This window comes from Panthera uncia, assembly GCF_023721935.1.
Source record: "Panthera uncia isolate 11264 chromosome C1 unlocalized genomic scaffold, Puncia_PCG_1.0 HiC_scaffold_4, whole genome shotgun sequence".
Taxonomy (NCBI): Eukaryota; Metazoa; Chordata; class Mammalia; order Carnivora; family Felidae; genus Panthera; species Panthera uncia.
Window position 1 is genome coordinate 104,556,573 of NW_026057585.1, and position 19,507 is coordinate 104,576,079.

Genomic DNA, 19,507 nt, shown 5'->3' on the forward strand with positions numbered 1-19,507 from the left:
CGGAGTGGGCTCCTAGCCGATGGGGGATCGGTGATCTGGGACTGCCTGCTTGCGTGGCGGCTCTGGGTAGGAGTGTTGGCACAGGGGCGGTGGGTGGTGGGCATTACTGTCGGGCGTGGGTGGTCTCCTCTGCATCTGCAGGGCGTGAGGCTGTGGGTTTGTGGCGTGTGGCCTCAGCAGATGTGTTGGGGAGGCTTCATGCTCTGTGAGTAACAACAATTCTGTCAGTTATTGCCACCTTACTCTGCGCTTTACATGCCTTAGTTCACTTGATCATCTCAGTGAGTTTTCCTCATTGTTTCATTTATAGATGAGGAAGGTGAGACACAGAGAGGTCAAGTAACTCTCTTGATGTCACACAGCTGCTTTAAATCCAGGCCGTCTGACACCAGGACAGACAATATCTGAGCCACGTTGTGGGGCAGGAAGGTGGGCTGAGCCCAGTCTGAGTGAGGGTTGGGGGATGCGGGGAAGAGGAGGGGCCAATGAATGTGGGATTGTGCACTTGAGAACATTTCTGTTCCCTATTAGGAGCCGGTCTGGGGAAGAGGAACCCGCTACATCCATGTCCACTTTGGTGTCCTGAGGTAGCAGGTCTGGAATGAGGGTAGCTTCTCCCGCCCGTCTCCCTGCACAGCAGCATGGGAGCTTGCAGCAGGAGCATTAGGAGAAGAAACAGAAACCCACTAGCAGCTGCTGAGACAGGGTTGTCTTTCCCTGGTGTGTTATTTTGGACAAGCTAGAAAGTAGCCTCAGATCCAAACCCAGCACGTAGGCAGCACCCCCCTCCCCCCGCCAGCCCTGTGAGATGCGTTTGGCAGGGTGTCCAGAAAATGTCGGACCCTAGAGGCACATTCACCTTTGGTGGCCCTTGTCTTGCTCTCAGGTGTGGTGCCTCTGTCTCTAATAGATGCAGGAGGCTGTTGCTGCCCAAGAGCCATGGCCCACGGAGCAGCCATCATGTTAATCTGTGGTCATGGCACCATGTGGAGAGGCTATCAGGACTCAGAGGGGGGCCAACTGTCGTGTCTGACCACAGCCCTGACACTGCTTTCAAAAGATGGTTTCCTCCACTCGCTTCTTCTCATGCTTGTCTGCACCTGTTCACGGATCCTTAGGCCTCCTAACCCCTGACCTTTAAACTAAGGTTTGGGGAGGGAAGCCTAGTGAAGTATGTCTCTAGATCTGAGAAGGTACCATGTAGCCTGCGGAGGCAGCCTCCCTTCCTTTCTGCAGGAGCACCCCTCACTCACCCCTGGCCTCTTTCATCCTGAACAGGCCCACAGTGGGGAAGGAGGGGCATAGAAGGCCCCAACCTTGGCTTTCAGGAGCAGGATCCAGCTGGCAAGGTATGGGGGCTAACCTAGCTCACCCAACCTAACCTCCATGCTACTGTCTTGCCCCACCTCTCTTTGGAGGACCAAGGTGCCTTCCTGAAAAGACCATGACTGGGGTCAAAGTTCCCTGCAGAACCCCTTCTCCTCCAAGGGCCACTCCCTGACTCCCAGGAGACCCCCTTCCAGGGGCTGTCCAGGACTTTGGCTAATCAGTTCACCCCTACCCCCACCCCTACCTGTTTCCCCCTCTTCATGGGAAATAGACCTCTCTGCCCACAGGGTCAGAGCCACTTTCCCACAGGGATCAGACGTCCTTAGTCCTGGACATTATACTCCTTCCACAAGGATCTGCTCACTTCTTCCCTCCTATCCACCTCTGTCCTGGTTTGGCATCTGGGGCCCCGTGTGCTCCTCTGCACTTCTGACTGAGCCAGAGGTCAGACGGACAGAATTTTGGCTCTAGAATCACCCCTCGCCTCGCGTTCTGGCCTGGCGGCACCCCGGGGAACACTGGTGGGCTAGACGGCCAAAGCCCCTCCTCCGACCCGCAGAGGCCCCGCCCCCTCCCCTTCCTCCGGGCCTCCGCGGCGCCCTCGCTCCTCGCGGTACCCCCTCTGGGGGCCCTCCGCCGCTGGGCCGAGGCCGGAGCCGCGGCCGCCACCGCCGCCGCCACCGCCGCCGCCGCCGCCGCCAGGGAGGGGGAGGGGGGGGTCATAAATAACCCTTGGGGCGGCTCGGCCTGAGCAGCGCAGACTGTGACCCGAGACGTCTCCGGGGAACGCGGGGCAGCCCGTAGACCTTGCTGCCCCCAACCCGGGGCTCGGCCAGCCATGACCGCCTCCTCTGGCGCTATCTGACCCTGTCCACAACTGGCGTTCCTGCCAGAAGCGTCCCTCCCTTCCTGGAGTGCCTACCTACCCTCATCCCCAGACTGCTCCCCCTAAAGCCCCCTTTTCAGCCATTCCTTCACCAAGCAATCATTTATTGAGCACCAGATGTGGAACCCAGGGAAGAGAGATGGGTGAGGTTGGAAGAAAAGAGATGCAGAGGAGACCTGCTCCCTCAGCCTTAGTCTTCCTGAGCTCATCTAGGGCGGCTGTCGGGGCGGGAGAGCAGGCCCAGACATGCCAGACACAGGAAGGCATGTAGGGCCAGATCACACAGGTGTGGGCACAGCTGACGCAGCTGTGAGGAAACGCATCCATGGGTACACATCCGTGTGCCCAAAGCCACCAACAGATGCAGGCATTCGCAAGAGCTCATGCCAATACGCTTCCATATGCACGCACAGCAGCTCCCCAAGCTGCACACACAGCACAGAGGCTGACACCCTCACCACAAACATGCACAGACAGTATGTGTGTTAACTTACATCCAAGATCAAAGACACCACCAACACCTGTGCAAAAGCATACATAGACACACAGGCCTGCAGCATGAGCACCAGATGGATATAGCCGTCGTACCCAAGACAGCATGTCTGGAGCAAGGGTCTGCTGGCTGGCAGCAGTGTTCCACTCGGAAGAGTTAGCCTGGGAGGTCAGAGGTCAGTGGCGAATCAGCTAGGGCTCCTTTACACTCCCTGCTAGAGTGGTCAGAGCTTCCAGGAATGTGTCTGTTCCCAGCCGCAGGTCAGACACAGGAGGGGCTGCCCTGCTAAGACTTGCCTTGCCTTCGGCCCGCCGTGAGCTGGCTGCAGGCTGTGCCTCAGGAGTAGACATGTTTCCGAGGCCAGCCTGTTCACTGACCTTAACTGATGCTATATAAAGGAGTAGAGAGATAGGGCTTAGGGTCAACCCTACATTCCCCTGTGGGTTCACGGACTCGGGGCACCCACAAGGCACACGCTGCCAGAGCATTGGTAACATATACCATGATATTCACCTGCTGCATCACGCATAAGCAGACACACACACACACACACACACACACACACACACAGTGACCCCAGGCAAAAACACAGTGACACAGGTGAGCTTGACACACCACAGGCTGCACTGGATACACTCGGAAGCCATACAGAGGGAGTTGTTGGTCTGGCAACATGAATGGGAGTCCTGGCTACCACCGGCTCTGCAAGCCAAGTTCCTCTGCAGGAGGAGTGAAGACACCCACTCACTGGCGTCACCGGGGACAGAGAGCAGCACCTGCCTCAGGCAGCCTGTCACGTGCTGTGGCCCCTCTTGGGCCTGGGTTGTGCTGGAGTTAGCCTGACACAGGTGGTAAAGGTGGCAGACCCTTCAGCGGCCTGAGAGTTGGGCCCTCCTAGCCAGCCACCGAACGACCCAGCCTTCTCTGCCCTTCTCAGGACCTTACTTTCTCCATCTGAAAATGAGATAGGGGTTCAAAATCTGTGGGGTCCTTTGGCCGGAGCAGGGCAGCCAGGGTGAAATGTGGCTACAGGTGCCCTGGTCAGCACGGTGAGGCAGGCCTAGCACACTCTTGATGCTTTCTCCATAAATGGGCCCAAAGTCCAGGAGCTGGGGGATGGGTTCACCCCAAGGTAGGGCCAAGCAAAGGGCAGGAATGGAGTCTTCTAGGGCCCCCGGAGACAGAAGAATCTGTCCCAATGAATGGGCACGTGGGCTGGTTCCACCCCTTTCTGTCCCTGCAAACGTCACCTGGTCTGCTGCCTGGACATGGCCTGGGGAGGGAAGGGGGTCGAGGGGACCCCTGGCTGCAGCTGTTGTCCTGCTGTGTGTCCATGAGGTTGCGGTCCTTATCCCTCATGGCACAAGCCACTGCAGCACCGTAATCTGTCAGATGTCAGGTCAGGGAGATGACCAGGGTGGAGTGGCAGAGCTGTCAGAGTGGTGCTGCACGCAGACTCAGTTCCAGGCCCATTACACCCCCACGTCTCGGGAGTGTGCCAGCAGGGGCTGATCGTGAGGGAAGAGCAGACCCTTACCCGAGAGCGTGGGGTTACTCATGTGCTCACATGTGTCTATGCTGTGTGCTTATGCGTGAGTGTGCTTTCCTCCTCCCGTGACCACAGTCCTGCTGCTCACGCTCAGTGCAGATCCCCCGTGAAGGCCTCGGGGACCCATGCTCCTCCTTGTGGGCGTGTAGGCCCTGGAGGGTCAATCCCAGCTGCGCTGGTCACATGTTCACTCTTGGCCCGCTCACCTGTTTTGGCCTGGGAAGACCTGTGAGCATTCGGAACCTACCACGGTCCTGATAGAGACGCTAGGATGTGCCACCCTCAGTCACAGGGCAGCAGTCAGGCCTCTGGGGGGAGGAGTGGGCTCAGGTAGGCCTCTGCCAGGACTGTTAGTGGAAGTTGAGGGAGAAAGGACGTTCAGGCGGGGACCCTCGGCACAGAAATCCTGGAGGAAGAGAGAAGCTGGAGGTGAGGGGCCAGTTGGTGGAGGGCTAGGAGGGTGGGTGGCTGCAAGGTACTGCCCCCAGGCCCCGCTCTGAGAGACTCCCAGCCTCCACAGCGAGCCCAGACTGGCCCTGGAAGGGACTGTTTATGTTGGGCTTCCTGCTGAATGTGAGCTCCCTGCGAGCAGGACTTTTGTTTGTTTTCTGACATACCCACCACGCGTCAGCATTTGAGGCTTGTTTACAGGGCTCCACCCTGGTGTGGCCCCCTCCGGCCCGGCTTGGCCTCCCTGGCCTGAGGCAGCCCCAGGCCTGCTAACCTCTTCTCCCGGCACCCGCCCACTGCGCTTCTGCCCAGGCAGGACTCTGAATACCTTCCTATTCCCAGAAGCTTCTTAAGGTTTGGCCACAGGCATCGTCTTCTTCAGAGAGAGCGAAAACTCCCAAGCCTGGGGGAATCTCTTGGCCCGGCCTCATCTACCATGCTCCAGCAGGGTTGCAACTCTGTGCCTGCCTACCCTGGGAGGAGGGGTGGGTTATCTGGGCGTACTTCACGCACAGTTCCACCATCAGGGTCACCCAGACGACCAACAGTCACCTTGTCATCATTGATTTGTCACATCAGGGGTTTTCAGAAGTAGCATGCTGAGGTGGTCAGTGAGTTTTACTGGTTCACAACTGCAGCCCAGGCTGGCTTTCTGAGGCGATGACTTAGCCCGACCCCATCCAAGGCCCAGTCCTCCTTGCAAGGGTTGGTTGAGTTGGTGATATGCCTGCTGAGTGCAGTGATGTCGTTGTGGGTGCCCGTCTGGGTATGAGGGTTCCTTTATTACTGCAACTGTCCACGTCCTCCACCGGGTCATTTCATCTTCCGCGTTGCTGTCTGTGGTTTCACAACAGAGTAGCTCTGCGCATTTTGCCATGAGAGCGGGAACTCTGTGATGTCCGACCCTTTGACGTTCTGCACGGTGCCCCAGGTGCAGCCCCAGAAGTGTGTTGGACTGAAGAGCACAGCCTGGTGTGGGCTGAGACACTGAGCAGAACCCGCCTGCGGAGGCCGGACCCACACCTGCCGTGGGCAGGGGAAGGGCAGCGATTCCAGGGTTCTGTCCAAGGCCACAGCTTGGCACTTTCTCCAGGGCGTTTAACAAAGTCCCAGGTTGGTCCTGGGGGCCTTCCCACCTGTAGACTGGCCAGGCTGCTTGGAGGCCCATGGAAAGTGGGAGCGGAAGAGACACCTGGCAGGACTGAGGCCGGTCTGAGGGGGTTTTCCCTCTGCGTAGAGGAGGGTGGGCATCCCCAGATGTGGAGTCCTCGTGCCCTGCTCAGAACAAAGGAGCCTGGCCTTTCATGCTCTGTGTACATGCAGATGCTAACAGATGTCAGCGTGCTGCAGACTCCTTCCAGCAGAACAGATAGACCGTTCTTTCCGACTGGGAGGCCTTGCAAAAACCTGAGTTTGCCACATGTTAGCAGTTGAGTAACTGTGTGTCTGAGTCCAGCAGGTGTGTGTGGGCTCCCGGGCTCCTGGGGCTTCAGAGACAGGATGGGGTGATTCATGACTGGTGAGGGGCAAAGCCAGGACTTGGGCTGGGTCATCCCATCTTCCAGCCGGGAACATGGCCCTCAGCAAACTTGTCAGCTTCTGCATAATGCCTTGTTTGGCATCAACACATTGGGATTTTTCTTGGTGCTTCTAGTTGACGCCTTGCTATGTATTAGATGAGCTGCACTCATGGCCCGGAGACCCTCCTCTCAGCTCAGCCTCCCCTCTCATTCCTTCCTTCAGGGCCCTCTTCTGCCTCACCCACCCCTCAAGCATAGGATGGGTGGGGGGATGGATTGATGGGTGAACGAGTGTATGATGGGTGAAAGGGTAAGTGGGTTAGGCTTCCACTCTAGGCACCCTTCTCTTTCATATGTACTTCTTTACAGGTTATGGAATCTGAAAGTCTATCTTCAGTCCAGACGCTCAAGAGTCTGTAGCCTGCCATATGCATCCACCCCATGGTCCCCTGGGTCCCTTTTCCACCATCATGCTGTCATGCCTACCTCTCTTGCAGTCACTGAGCTGGCACTACACTCCTCCCCATGAGCCAAGCAGCTAGCTTCATCTATGCTCCCTTCTAGATTCCTCTCACTGCTGAATACCTAACCTGGCCCCTCTCACCTATCATATTTCTCTGATACTCCCGGACTCTGGCTGCACTCACCCAGTGCCTGATGGGCACACCTGGCCAACTTGTTCTCCAGGGGCTCCTTTGGGAATAGTCCAGGACCCCTGGCCTCCAGGCCTTGCCTCTTCCCCAGGGCCCAACTTCCTGTTTCCTTGTCTCCCCTCAGTGTCTCTGAGTGAGGCTGAGTTGTTTCCTCTGCCCGGGAGTGCCACTCCCTAGAATCACTAACCAATGGCCCCGTTACCGCCCGTGTAGCACCTTTTGTATTTGGGAGTCCTTTCCTCCATTGAAAAGTTTTAAATTATAACTTACAACTCTATTGGTATAAAGATAAATATAGCCCATGATGGATTAATTCTTCAATATTCGTTGTTATTATATTATTTTTTCATTCTGGTTTTAAGGGAAATTAAAGCAAATGTTTTGTGGTCTCTAATAGTATCAGGGGTCCAGGTTCTGTGCTTCCCTCACCTGGGGGTAATGTTGGCCCTGCCACCACCTACTCATCTTTAAGACTCACAGCAGCACCCCCTCCTCCAAGAAGCCTCCTGGGAGTACACTCCATTCCTGTCAGGGTCCCTTGTACCCCAGGACACCGGCACATACCCTGGCGCCACAGATTTACTCCTGTGCTGCTGAGGCCCTGGGCAGATGAGGGTGTTCAGAGGGGCCAGGTGAAGTCCCCTTGGGGATGCTGATTTGGGTGACCTCACCTAGAAGCAATCATGGCTGGCTGGTGCAGAGGCTGGGCTGGAAGTATCAGTAGCAGAGAGAGGTGGTATTGGCAGAGACTGAGATTTGGAAGCAAGACTTGACCTCTAGAGAGGGGCGGGCGAGGCCAGCAGATATTATTCCCAGTTCCGGGTGGCAGGATCCCAGACCCAGGGTGGCCCGTAGCTGCCAAGACATTCCTGAGTCCGCCTGTGGGGACTCTGGACAGGTTGTGTCTGTACCTGCAGGTAGAGCCGGACCAGGCTACCACATCTCTGGAGGCAGGGGCTTGACTTCCCTCTTTCTGCCCCCCTCCCCCCCCCCCCCCCCGCAGCCATCTGGCTCCCAGAATTCCCAGGCAAGTCCTGCTTCCCCCAACCCCCAAACCCCACTCTGGCTCTGGCTGGGTTCCCAAAGGTCCACCAGGGAGGGAGGGGCACAGACATATGCGTGCCTGGGTGCACACCGGGTCTCTGTCTTGACCCCTGAGTGCCCAGCCTGGGGATTCATAGTGGCTGCTCAGTCTGGTGCTCTGGGGATGGGGATCTAAGGGCAGTTACAGACCAGGTCCAGGGGATGCCTCGGTTCCTGGTGCCTGCCCATGACGACAGGAAAGACTGATCCCTGGGCACCACCAGGCTACTCTGAACAGCACAGGAGGGTTCCAGAGCAGAGGACTCACCCCTCCCCCCCAATTCTGGCGCCTGCAGCACTGAAGCCAAGACCAATAAAACACCCACCTCACAGGAGACAGCTTTATCTTGTTGATCGGAAGTCTGCCAGCCCAATTTATGATGGAACATAAGCTCTCCAAATCTGAATTTATGCGCTGTAGTATAACGAGAGGTCAATGGGATTAAAAGTGGGCTCGTGAGAGAGCCACAGGCGGCTCACTCCTCCGTGCTGCCACAGAAACCTCACGGCCTGAGTCTCTGAGTCCCAAGGGAGGACAGCCCAGCCCAGCACCGGGACAGGAAAAAGGAAGGCAGGGGAGAGACCAGCCTGAGTAGGGGGAAGAGGATGGGAGGCAGGCGGGAGCAGCAGGGGGAGCAGGGCACAGGGCTGGGGCCACTGATGGCCCAGGCCAGCAATGTCTGATGAGGCAAACACCGGGGGAGAAGGATAAAGAGAGGGAGGGAGCAGAGGTTGTCAGGCAGGAACAGGGGTGCTTTCTCTCACTGCCAAGCCCTGGGCTAGCCCCTGGCCCCGAGAACAGGTAGGAGATGGCCCTGAGGCAGGTTGAAGGACAGAGTTCTGACCCTGGCTCAGGGGCACGGTGCCTAATAAGGCTGAAGTGGGCACACTTCAGTCACCCCACCTCTCCGTCCCTTCCTTGACACCCTCTGTCTTCACATCCCCTTGGGTTCCGGGTGAGGGTGAAGGAGTGGTGTGCTCTGTCCAGGTGGGGGTCTGAGCACCCATCCAGCGTGAGGCTGGCTTTCTGAGCTCAGACTAGACCCTGACTTCAGAATTTGTGCAAATAAACGAAATGAAAAGTGCTGGCAGTCCTGATCTGATTACGGAGTCATTCATTCTTTGGTCGTTAATAATTTGTGCAATAAAGGATTGCGGCCGCTCAGCGTGAGGAGGAGGCTGTGGCCCAGCCTTCCCTTGGCGCCGGGGCCGCGGGAGCTGGAAACATAAATTATTAGTTTCTTATCGCTCAGCCTGCCATCGCTCATGCTGCCAGGGGCCTAGCAGGAGCCAGCGGCAGTTCCACTGCCTGCCTTGGCCTGGCTCTCAGCTGCTGCTTGTTGTGGAGACTCTGGGTGCGGACCCTCGTCGTCCCTCGCTGGTGGGACCCTGGAGCCTCCGTGTGGGCCGAGGGGCTGCAGCTGGCATGGAGGCCAATTCTGGAGCTAGGGGAACTTTGGGGTTTCGGCGCTTGTGCCCTGAGCCTCAGACTCTCCCTCTCTGTAAGTGAAGCCAAAGCACTGGAGGCTGGGAAAGCAACCACGCGCTCCTGGCCCATGGCACGAGCTCAAGAAGGGCAGCGGTCATTATGAGCAACACAACAGAGGCCCACAGACGGCTCCCCCTACCGACCGCCCCCCCCACCCCCCACCGCCGCCCCAGATCAGGGGAAAGGAAAGGTCTGCGTCTGGGTGTGTGTCAGCTCCTCTGAGTATGTCTCTGCCTTCCTGGGTGGGACTCAGAGCAAGCCCCTGTACCTGAGTGTCATACCTGCAGACTTGGCATTTGCTCCCTGGCTCTTTTTGTCTTCCTGCGTCCAGCATTGGCAGGCGGGCACTGAGCAAATAGTCTAGGCGAGGGTGCTGATGGAGGCACCCGGCGCCCAAGCTGCAGAAGGCTGGGGCCTGTTGGGGAGGCTGGGAGATCATGCTGCGCCCCTGGGCTGTGCGTCTGTACCCCCAGATGGAGCTGCTGAGGTGTGCAGAGGAGGGGGGCTGAACGCGAAGGCTGCAGATGAGTGTTCCGGCCCAAGTGGTGATTAAGGCAATTATGGTAATTACAGAAATGAGCACCCTCAGGCAGGGCTCCCAGCCTGCCCACTGCCGTTCCCTGTCTCCACTCACAATCTGGGGAGGCCGAGGCGAGGTTGGGAAATTGGGGTGGGGGGTGGGGGCTCTGCCCTGGACTCCACATATCCTGGATGGAGGGTGCTGACAGAATCCGGCTGCGAATCTGGGTGCGGGCACTGACATCTGCCTCCTACCAGCTACTGGTATCGGACCTGAACTCTGATGTGCCTCCTGCCTTGGCTTGCATCCTGGGGGACTGGGGTTATACCCTAAGGCTACCTTGAACCCGCCAGGTTGGTGAGACCTGGTGGCTGGAGGTGTGCTGCACAGAGTGCCTGAGGCTGCAAGCCCAGGGACCTGCACCCACCCCTTCCTGGCTTCATGGCCTTGGGGAGACCTCTAACCTCTCTGAGTCTCAATCTGTAAAATGGGAATGAGAATGAAACAAGACAATTAATATATACTGAGCACCAGCTGTGCCCCAGGCATCCTGAGTCTGCGTACAGTGGGATGGAGATGAGGCCTCCCGGGAGCCGGGCCTGCCGGGCGGCCACCTGCAGGATCTGGGTCTGAGCCCAAGTCCCCCTGGCAGAGATGCTACTGTGGCCACATCCAAGAAGTCTGCCCTCTTCCCAGAACTGACCTCTTCTGGGAAGCCCCAGAAGGTCCCCACTAAACACAGTCTGTCTTCTGCCTTCTTGGACACCTGGAGACAGCTGTAGTGGGCCTCTTCATGCCCTTGTGTGCTCACTCTGCCAACCCCACCATTTCTGGGTCAGCATCACGTGACTGACTTTCCTTCTCATGGGTCGTGTTTTCCTGCTTCCTGCCCGGTGATTTTTAGTTGGGTGACCAGGATTGTGAACTTTGATGGGTGCTGAATATTTTCATGAATATTCTTGTACTTTGCTCCGGACATCAGGAAGTCATTGAGAGGAAGTTTGGTTCCTCTAGGTCTTGCGTTTAAGCTTTGCTGGGAGGACCAGAGCAGCGTTTGGTCTAGGGCTAATTTTGTCCTGCTTTGAGTTGAGGTCTTCCGGACTGGCCCCTGGACCGAGCACTCTTCACAGCCCCGTGTGAGCTCCGGGCAGGACTTGCTGTGACCCTCTCGCTGGTTTTCCTGGCACGTTCAAGCACGTTCCTCACGCTCTGCAGATCTCTAGGACTCCCCTCTCCCGTGCTGCCTCCTGCAAACTCTAGCTGCCTTAGCTTCCCGGGACTCCCAGCTCCTTCTCTCCCCTCGTGGGGACCCCTGAGCCTGCCGGGTCCCCTCCCTGCACTACAGCTGGAAATGCTCTGGGAAGCGAGCTGGGGCCTCTCAGGGGCTCCCTCTTCATCACATGATACCCAGTGTCTTGAAGGCCATGTTTTCTGTATTTGTCTGGTATTTGAGGGTTTTTTTTGCTTTTTTTTTTTCTGGCAGGAGGGTAAGTTTGGCTGCTCTGTCTTATCCATCTGCCTGTCCCATGAGTGTGCCTACGATGTGCTCCGTACCTGGTGCAGGACCTGGCATATAGGAAGCTCTCAGTGAATGTTTTCTGAGCATGCCTGAGCTCTTTATGTGACCCAGTTCTGTGGCCCATACAACCTGCAGCACACCAGACCCCTGGCCCCATCACTTGCTGACCCAATCACAGCCTGGTAAAGCTGGGTCATCCTGAACTTCAGCCCAGGAAAGGGGCATCAGAGGGGATTCCATGGTCAGGGGCCTGGGAGCCACAGCTCCCTGAAGCACTCCCATCGTGGTACCCACTGGCCACTTCCACCTCCAGGACCTTGGGCCAATCCCTGCTGCCTGGGGTGACTAGCAGCTTTGCTGTGGGGACCAGGAGGACAGGGAAAGAGGGAATGGGCCACAGCACAGGAACTGTGAAGGTTCACCCCATGCCTGGAGCAACAAGAGCTGGGAGTGGGGGCTAAGTCCACTCTGGGGAGAGCGTGATGGACCCTGGGCCAGGAATCCATCCCTCAGCAGGGAGGGCCTCATCACCAGTGCCCTAGGATGCTGTCACTGGGGGAGGAAATTCCATCTCGGTAAGTCCCTGGGAATGGAGAGAAGCCTTAAAGATGCTGGGTTTTCTTTATTGCCTGGAAATGGTATCTGTGGACTGTATGAACAGCAGCTTCGGTCATAAACACACACACATGTGCCACGCAAGGCTGTGCATTTGCTAACATGCGTGTACACACGAGACACAGGCAGGAGTGGACATTTCCTGAAACTGAGGTGGGTTCAGATCTTGGCCGATCGCTACCCAGGGACTCCAAGGACAGGGTGTCTCTGACATGGGGAGCTCGGAGTGGGGGAACTCTTTGCAGCTGGCCCTCTAGCTGAAGAAGCAACCTGGGGCATGGTACCTGGAAGAGGTGGACAGCTAACCTGCAGGCAGACAGGGGCCTTGACTTCTACCTTCGCAGATAGATGGGCAGACAGCATCAGGAACGGGGTATTCCAGAGCAGTGTGGAGGGACAGAAAGGAGGGGAGTGAGGGCACCATCTACCTGAGTCTTGGATTTGAACTGGGCTCTGTTTCTTCTGTTTGGGGGACAGGTTGGATCCAAAGGCTCCTATGAGCCAGGCATTCTTTGAGTGACAGGTGAACCTCTTTCTCAGAGAGAGAACCTGGGCCCAGTCCCGAATGCCACCCACCTTCAGCACAGCCAGCATCAGGGTAGAGCATCCGGGAACCCCATGTCAGAGGCTTCCATGGGGAAAGGATGCTGCCACCAGCTACCCCAGGGGAGCTTGGAGACCAGTGTTACTCCTGGGAGGTGACCTCTGTCCCCACAAGGCACTATTCTCAAAGGCAGTGAGTTTGGGAAGCTCAGTGCCCAAATAGCAGGCACCACAGACACTCTACACAGCCATTTTCCTCCCCAGCCCCAAGCTGTCTCTGATGAGCCCCCTCCTTCTCGTCCCACGCTCGCTCCCCTTTTAGAGTCTTGCCTTGCCCCCGCCCCATGCCTGGCCTTGTGGGCAGCCCGCTTAGGGTACTGTTGTCTCTCCACCGACCTCTCCTGTACGGCCCAGAGTGTTTGACCTGTCATTTCTCGACTCATTAACTCCATGGCTCCACTGCCTGCAAGATGAACACACATTTATTATTTATCCCTGGTTTGTTTCATCAGCACTGAGTCGGACTCTGTGCCTGTCACAGTGTTGCCCACCCAGGCACAAAGGTGAACGGTTCACACAGCCCTTTCTTCCTGGTGCAGGAGACAGAAAAGGGGCTACCTGAAGCTGGTGGGACCATCCACATTCCAGGACAGCACTTTGACGCCAGTCCCCTCTGTCCGATTCTACTTGTCCTTCCATGCTAATTTCAAGTGCTGTGTCCTCTTTGAAGCTTCCTAGAGCTCTCTGGTCAGAATGAGACCATTGTCCCTTGAACATCTGAGCACACTTCCCTGCATTTCCAGAACTCTGACTCTGGATCTGGCTGGCACAGGAATCTGATATTCCTACCTGATCTGTCAGCCCCAGAGGGGTCCCATCTCTACTCCAGGGGCCAGTCAGCTCTCAGGAGGCCTTGGAAATAAGTGTCACAATGACTCAGCAGTTCACAAGCATAATCTCAAGTGCCCTTAGAGCAACCTGTGTGGTCGGTGCTCTTTCCACCTTCTTTTATAGATGACAGCTGGCAGGTGGTGGAATAGCTTTGAGATCTGGGCCTCTGGACCTCTGTGCTCTACCAAAGGAGCCCACAGCTGCTCTGGGCCACGGTGTGCCCCTGAGGTCATCATTTTGATTATTAATTAACCCCTTAGTTATCAGCAAAGGACTTCTCACGAATTCCTGGGCTGAAAGAAGAAGAAAGCAGGGGATCCAGTAGGATCCAGAGGAGCCATTGGATATCATTCTGCTGCCTGGGACTGGTACTGAGAGTTGCCTGACCTCTAGCTGTCTCAAGGTCCAGAGGCTCCAGTTAGGATGGGCAAGGGCTCATCTGACACCTGAAGCTGTTGGAGGCTTCTTTGCTGTGCTCACCTGCAGCTACATGGCCACTGGTCGTCCTGCCTGTATGCTCATGAGCTGCCTGCTTCCTCCCCTCAGCACCAGGCAAAGCTCCTAGACACCCAGACCCTCCTCCTGTCTGCCCTAGCACCCTACTCCGTGGCTCACCACAGTCTTCTGATCCCTCCAGGCCCTTCATCTGGGGATATAGCCTTTCCTATCTGTGGCCTTGCCTAGACTCTGAATCCCAGCTGCTACAAGGCTCAGCCCCCAGCCCCCGTCCCACCATTACTCTGCAGAGGATAGACACAGAATCACACATGTCTTTTTAACCAAGAGTACACACGAGGACGCACAAATCTACTAACTTGGCCCTCGCCAGGCTATGAGCTAACACAGAGATAATTCACCCCGGGTTTCCCTCACCCAGGCCCAGAAACCCTGAATGGGGCACCCCACCCCCACTCTGTATGGTCGCCTCTAGACTGATTTCATTTATCACTGGCTGAGGATGAGTAATTTTATCGTGAAACACAGTTCAGGGTGATAGATGAGGGAGTGGGACAGGTGATCGCCTCACTGCCTCCCTCCCCTTGGAGAGGGAGCCTGCAAGGAGATTCTTGCCCTTTTATAAAGGGAGAGCAGCCTAGGAGGGGGGAGCAGGAGGGGAGCCAAGATAGGGTGGCTGGCAGGGCCACGGTGGGAGTGGGGTTGGGGAGTAGAAGGACACAGACTAGGTCCAGGCCCCCCATGAAGAAGATGAGGCAAGGCCAAAGTAAGGAAGCAGACGTGTCCTTCCCCCCAAATCTTGTGCAGGGCCGAGGCCCAGAGGGTCCTACTGGGGTGGTTGCAGGTATGTGGCCCCAGTGTCCAGACAGAGAAAGTGGAGAAAACTTTTCTCTGAAAACCTCCATAATCTTTTCCTCATCTTGATCTTAACCTTGTCTTCTTTTTGCGGTGAAACTCTCTGAATCGATGTCCTTTTCACCAGTGCCCGTCTCACCAGCATGAGCACATGTACACTTTTCAAAATAACCAAGCCTATCCACACTTGTCACATAGATTTAGAACCTATAGTTTTGGATTTTCTGGAGCCTCTGTGGCTCCAATTAGGATTCTAGCCTGAATGGCTGGCTGTCAGTGGGGGGTGGGGGGGGGAGTGCTGGTCTGCTCAGCCACCACCAAGGTCCCTGGCCATAGTGGGGTGGCCGAGGGCTCCACGGGGTGCCTAGGGAACAAGTCCACCCCTGTTTGTATGGTATGCGAAGTTCCTGGGGTCTGGGAGGGGGGATGAAAGCATCCAGCCCCGGCTTTCCCCTAGGTGTGATCAGCTCCTCCCCCAGCTTCATGACCTGGCAGGTTGCCCCATGGCTAGACACCAGGACAGACAGATTCAGCCCCTACTGGGGACCTGGGACCCTGCCCGCTCTCCCGCCGGGAGGGGCACAATGTTGGCTGGCTGGCGGGCGCTCTTCCTACTGGCACGCGCTGGAGCGCGCTGACAACCTCGCTGTCACCGCGGTTGACGAGCACCGAGAAAGACAGTCCCCGCCAGTCCCCCAACGGGGGCGGGAGACTTGCGGGGTGGGGGGCTGGCGCAGGAGCGGAGCTGTCCCCAGGCAGCCGGGCAGCGCGTCCCCGGAGGCCGCCGGCGGCGCAGCGGAGGCGCCAGGCGCGTCCGGGAAGTCTGGGCGGCCGTCCGCCCGCAGCTGCCCCCGGGTCCTGCGCCCGAGCCAATCGCGACGACTCGCCGGCGGCGTCAGCTCCCCCTTCCAACCCCCTACCCGGCTCGCGCGCCGGTAACTTAACCCTTCCCTCCCCTCCCCGTTCCCCGCCGGGTTGGACTGCAGGCCAGGGGAGTGGCCTCTCCCATCCCGGGTGATTCAGTCTGGATGCTGGCACGGAGCTGGCACGGAGCTGGGGGGGGGGGGGGCGGATGGGGGGTGTGTGTGTGGAGGGTCCGGGTCTGGCCTGCGGAGCTTGGAGTGTCCTTGGGGCCTGGTCACACCGCCCAGACAGAGATCCTGGTGGGCAGCCTCAGCAGGCTGCAAGTGCGGGGACCTGGCCAGCTGGGTCCTCTGGCCCTATCTGTGGTCAGTGGCGTCTCCCAGGTCACTAAGGAGACTACACCTCATTCCTTGGTCCCATGCTCTACCCTAACCCATCCCCCCAGGTTCTCTGCAGCCATATCTGCGCTCCTGTGGTTCTTCCCAATATCACAGGGATAGCAATAAGGACGTACTAAAAGCAATGACTGTTTTTACTAGTATTATTAGTGAGGTAGGCACTGTGCTGTTAATTCAAGTCATGAAGCCAACGATCACGGTGTTGCCCCGGGTTGCAGATGAGGAAACGGGTCCAGAGAGACCCAAGTCACAGTAGAGGAAGCTGAACAGGGTCCTGTCTCCTGCTTCGGGACTAATGCCCCCTCCATCCCTGCTCCTGCACCTTCCTCTCTTCCCTCCGTCACATTTCCATTGTGCGGATCTACCACAATTTGCTTATCCATTCATCAGCTGGTGAATATTTGGGTTGTTTCCAGTTTTTGGCCATTGCAAATAGTGCTTCAGTGGACATACGTGTATATATATTTATTTATATACAAATATATGTATATATATTTGAGCACCAACGTTCAGTTCTTTGGGTGTATGTGCCTAGGAGTGGGATTATAGGATCCTATGGCAATTCTGTGTTTAACTTTTTGAAGAACCATCAAGTTGTTTTCCTCAGTGGCCGGACCATTTTACATTCTCACCAGGAGTGTATGAAGACTCGAACTTCTGTCTTCACCAAGACTAGTTATTTTTCTTTTTTCTTTTTTGTTACAGCCATTCTAGTCGATATGGAGTGATACCTGGTGTATTCGTTTTCTCGGATGAACAGTGGTTTCAGGTGGCAGCGATTTACCAGTGGGGTGGGAGAGAAGATCGAGCTGCCTGGTGATGGGGTGAGAACTGTACACATTGCCTCTGATGGTTCTAACAACTCTCTGGGAGGCACTTTTATCTCTATGACAAATAGCCTCACAGAGGCTGGGGGACTTGCTTAGGGACATGTAGCTTCTTACCCCAGGAAAAATTTTCCAAAGCCCCCTTCTCCTCTATTCCCTGTTGTCCCTATAAGTCTTGGGACATCTGGTCCCCAGATGAGCTCAAACAAAATCCCACATATACTCACCCAGAAGTGGGGGATTGGGTAGATGGCAGGAGCAAATTTCTATAGGCAGATACTTGCTGGAACATGTGCCTCTTTCCGTGAACAAGGGGTCCAGAATAAGACTAGAATTTAGGGAACCTGGCCATTGTTATGATGTCTCCCCCCCCCTCCCCCCAAAGCTTCCTATTTGCTCACTCTTATTTCCACACGTTTATTTTTTGAAATTCTTCAGCAAGCAATGTGTAGGAAGCCCAGGGAAGGTTGGAGCAGCATTTCAAGGAGGAGCAGCGCCCCCTCGTGGCGGTGCTGCGCTCCTTCGTGAAGGACCCACAGCAGGTCCAGCCTGGGGAATCAGGACCACGGATGGGGATCCGTGCCCTCTCAGGGACACGTAGGCAGGAGCCCATGGTATCTAGGGACAGGACACGGATGCGAGGAGGGCAGGAAGGGGCAGCCCCTCAGTCATCCAGGTACTGGAGGAGGAAAGGCAAGTGTGAGCAAGCACATGGGCCCGGCACCCCAAGCCCCAAGGGTCCTGCTTCTTGGGCAATGGGAAGGGGTATCAGTGGAGCCTCACCAAACTCCTGGGAGCAGGGGCCTCTTTGGACCTCACAGGTTTGAGGGTGGAAAGGGCCCTCCACACTCATATTTTCCAAGCTCTGGCTCTTGAGAAGTGGTGGCCTAGTGTGGGCCCTACCACCCTTCTGCTGCTGTCCCTGGACTTCACGGGGGGTTCTGAGAAGAGCCTGGTGACACAATAGATGAGTCGCTGAGGGGTAGAAGGCCTTGCTTCAAACAACAAAACGGTAAGACAAGAATTCGGGGACACTGGGACTCACACCATCCTGTGTGGCTGGCACAGAGCTCATCCGTGAGCTCTGGTGGCTTTGCGTGGCTCAGTTATTCTCACTGATAGGGAGACATTGCAGTGACAGAGGGAACTCAGGCTGCAATGGTTTAGTCTAGAGCTGCATCTGTCTCCCTGAGAGACCCTTCACTTGTACCGAATTCCAGGTCCCCCTAGCCCAGATCCAAGCTCTTTCTTGGGACTGGTCGTTGGTGATGCTGTCTGCGGCTTGCTGATGTCCCCTCTAGTGTTGGTTCGTTCCTCACCAGCAGAGGAAAGGGCTCCCCTGGACTCTCCCCCGTGTCCTCCTGCACAAGCCTAGTATGCAACCTTTTTTCCGACATTTTGGAAATGTTTTTCTAGCTAAAGGTCCAACCTTTACGAATTACCCTCCACAATAGTATGGATTTACATAGATTAACATAAAATTATGTAAGGCCTAGTGAGGAGGCCGAGCTAGTGTCCAAAGAACATCAGCCTCTGGATTCCTTTCCAATGACAGGCCCTGGGGTCTCTGATGAGGGCCTTGTAGATGAATTGATGAGCCGTAAGGGGGGTGGGGTGGGGGAACGGTCTAGAGGAGGGAGATGAACACATGTTGGCAGATGTGGGGTGTTCATTTAGTCTCAGCTCCTAAGTGCCCAGTATGTCTAGATGCTGGCAGTTGCTCAGAGGCGGGGCTTTGAGTATACCATGAAGCAATGGCTGAAAACTTCCTTAACCCGAGGGAGGAAAGACATTTGAACCCAGGAGGCAAACAGAATTCCAAATAAGATGAACTCAAAGACACCAACACCAACACACATCATAATTAAAATGTCAAAATTTAATGACAGGAGAGAATGGTAAAAGCATCAAGAGAAAAAACAACTTATTACCTACAAAGGAATCCTCACAAGACTGTTAGCAGAGTTTTCGGCAGAAACTTGCCAGGCCAGAAAGGAGTGGCATGATATATTTAAAGTGCTGTTGGGGGTGGGGGTGGGGGTGTATGACTGGCTGGCTCATGCCAGTGGAGCATGCAACATTTGATCTCAGGGTCATGAGTTCAAACCCCACAGTGGGTGTAGGGCTTGCTTAAAAATAGAAATAGAAATAAAATAAAAATGGGGGCGCCTGGGTGGCTCAGTCGGTTAAGTGCCAGAGTTCGGCTCAGGTCACGATCTCCCGGTTTGTGGGTTTGAGTCCCATATCAGGCTCTGTGCTGACAGCTCAGAGTCTGGAACCTGCTTCCAATTCTGTCTTTCCCTCTCTCTCTGCCTCTCCCCTGCTCACGCTCTGTCTCTTTCTCTCTCAAAAAGAAATAAACATTAAAAAATTAAAAAAGAAATAAAAATAAATAAAATTACTTAAAAAAATAAACGCTGAAAGAAAAAGCTTGCAACCAAGAATACTCTCCCTGGCAAAGTTATCATTCAGAATTGAAGGAGAAATAAAGAGTTTTCCAGACAAGCAAAAACTAAAGAAGTTCATCACCGCTAGACTGGCCTTACAGGAATTGTTAAAGGGAGTTC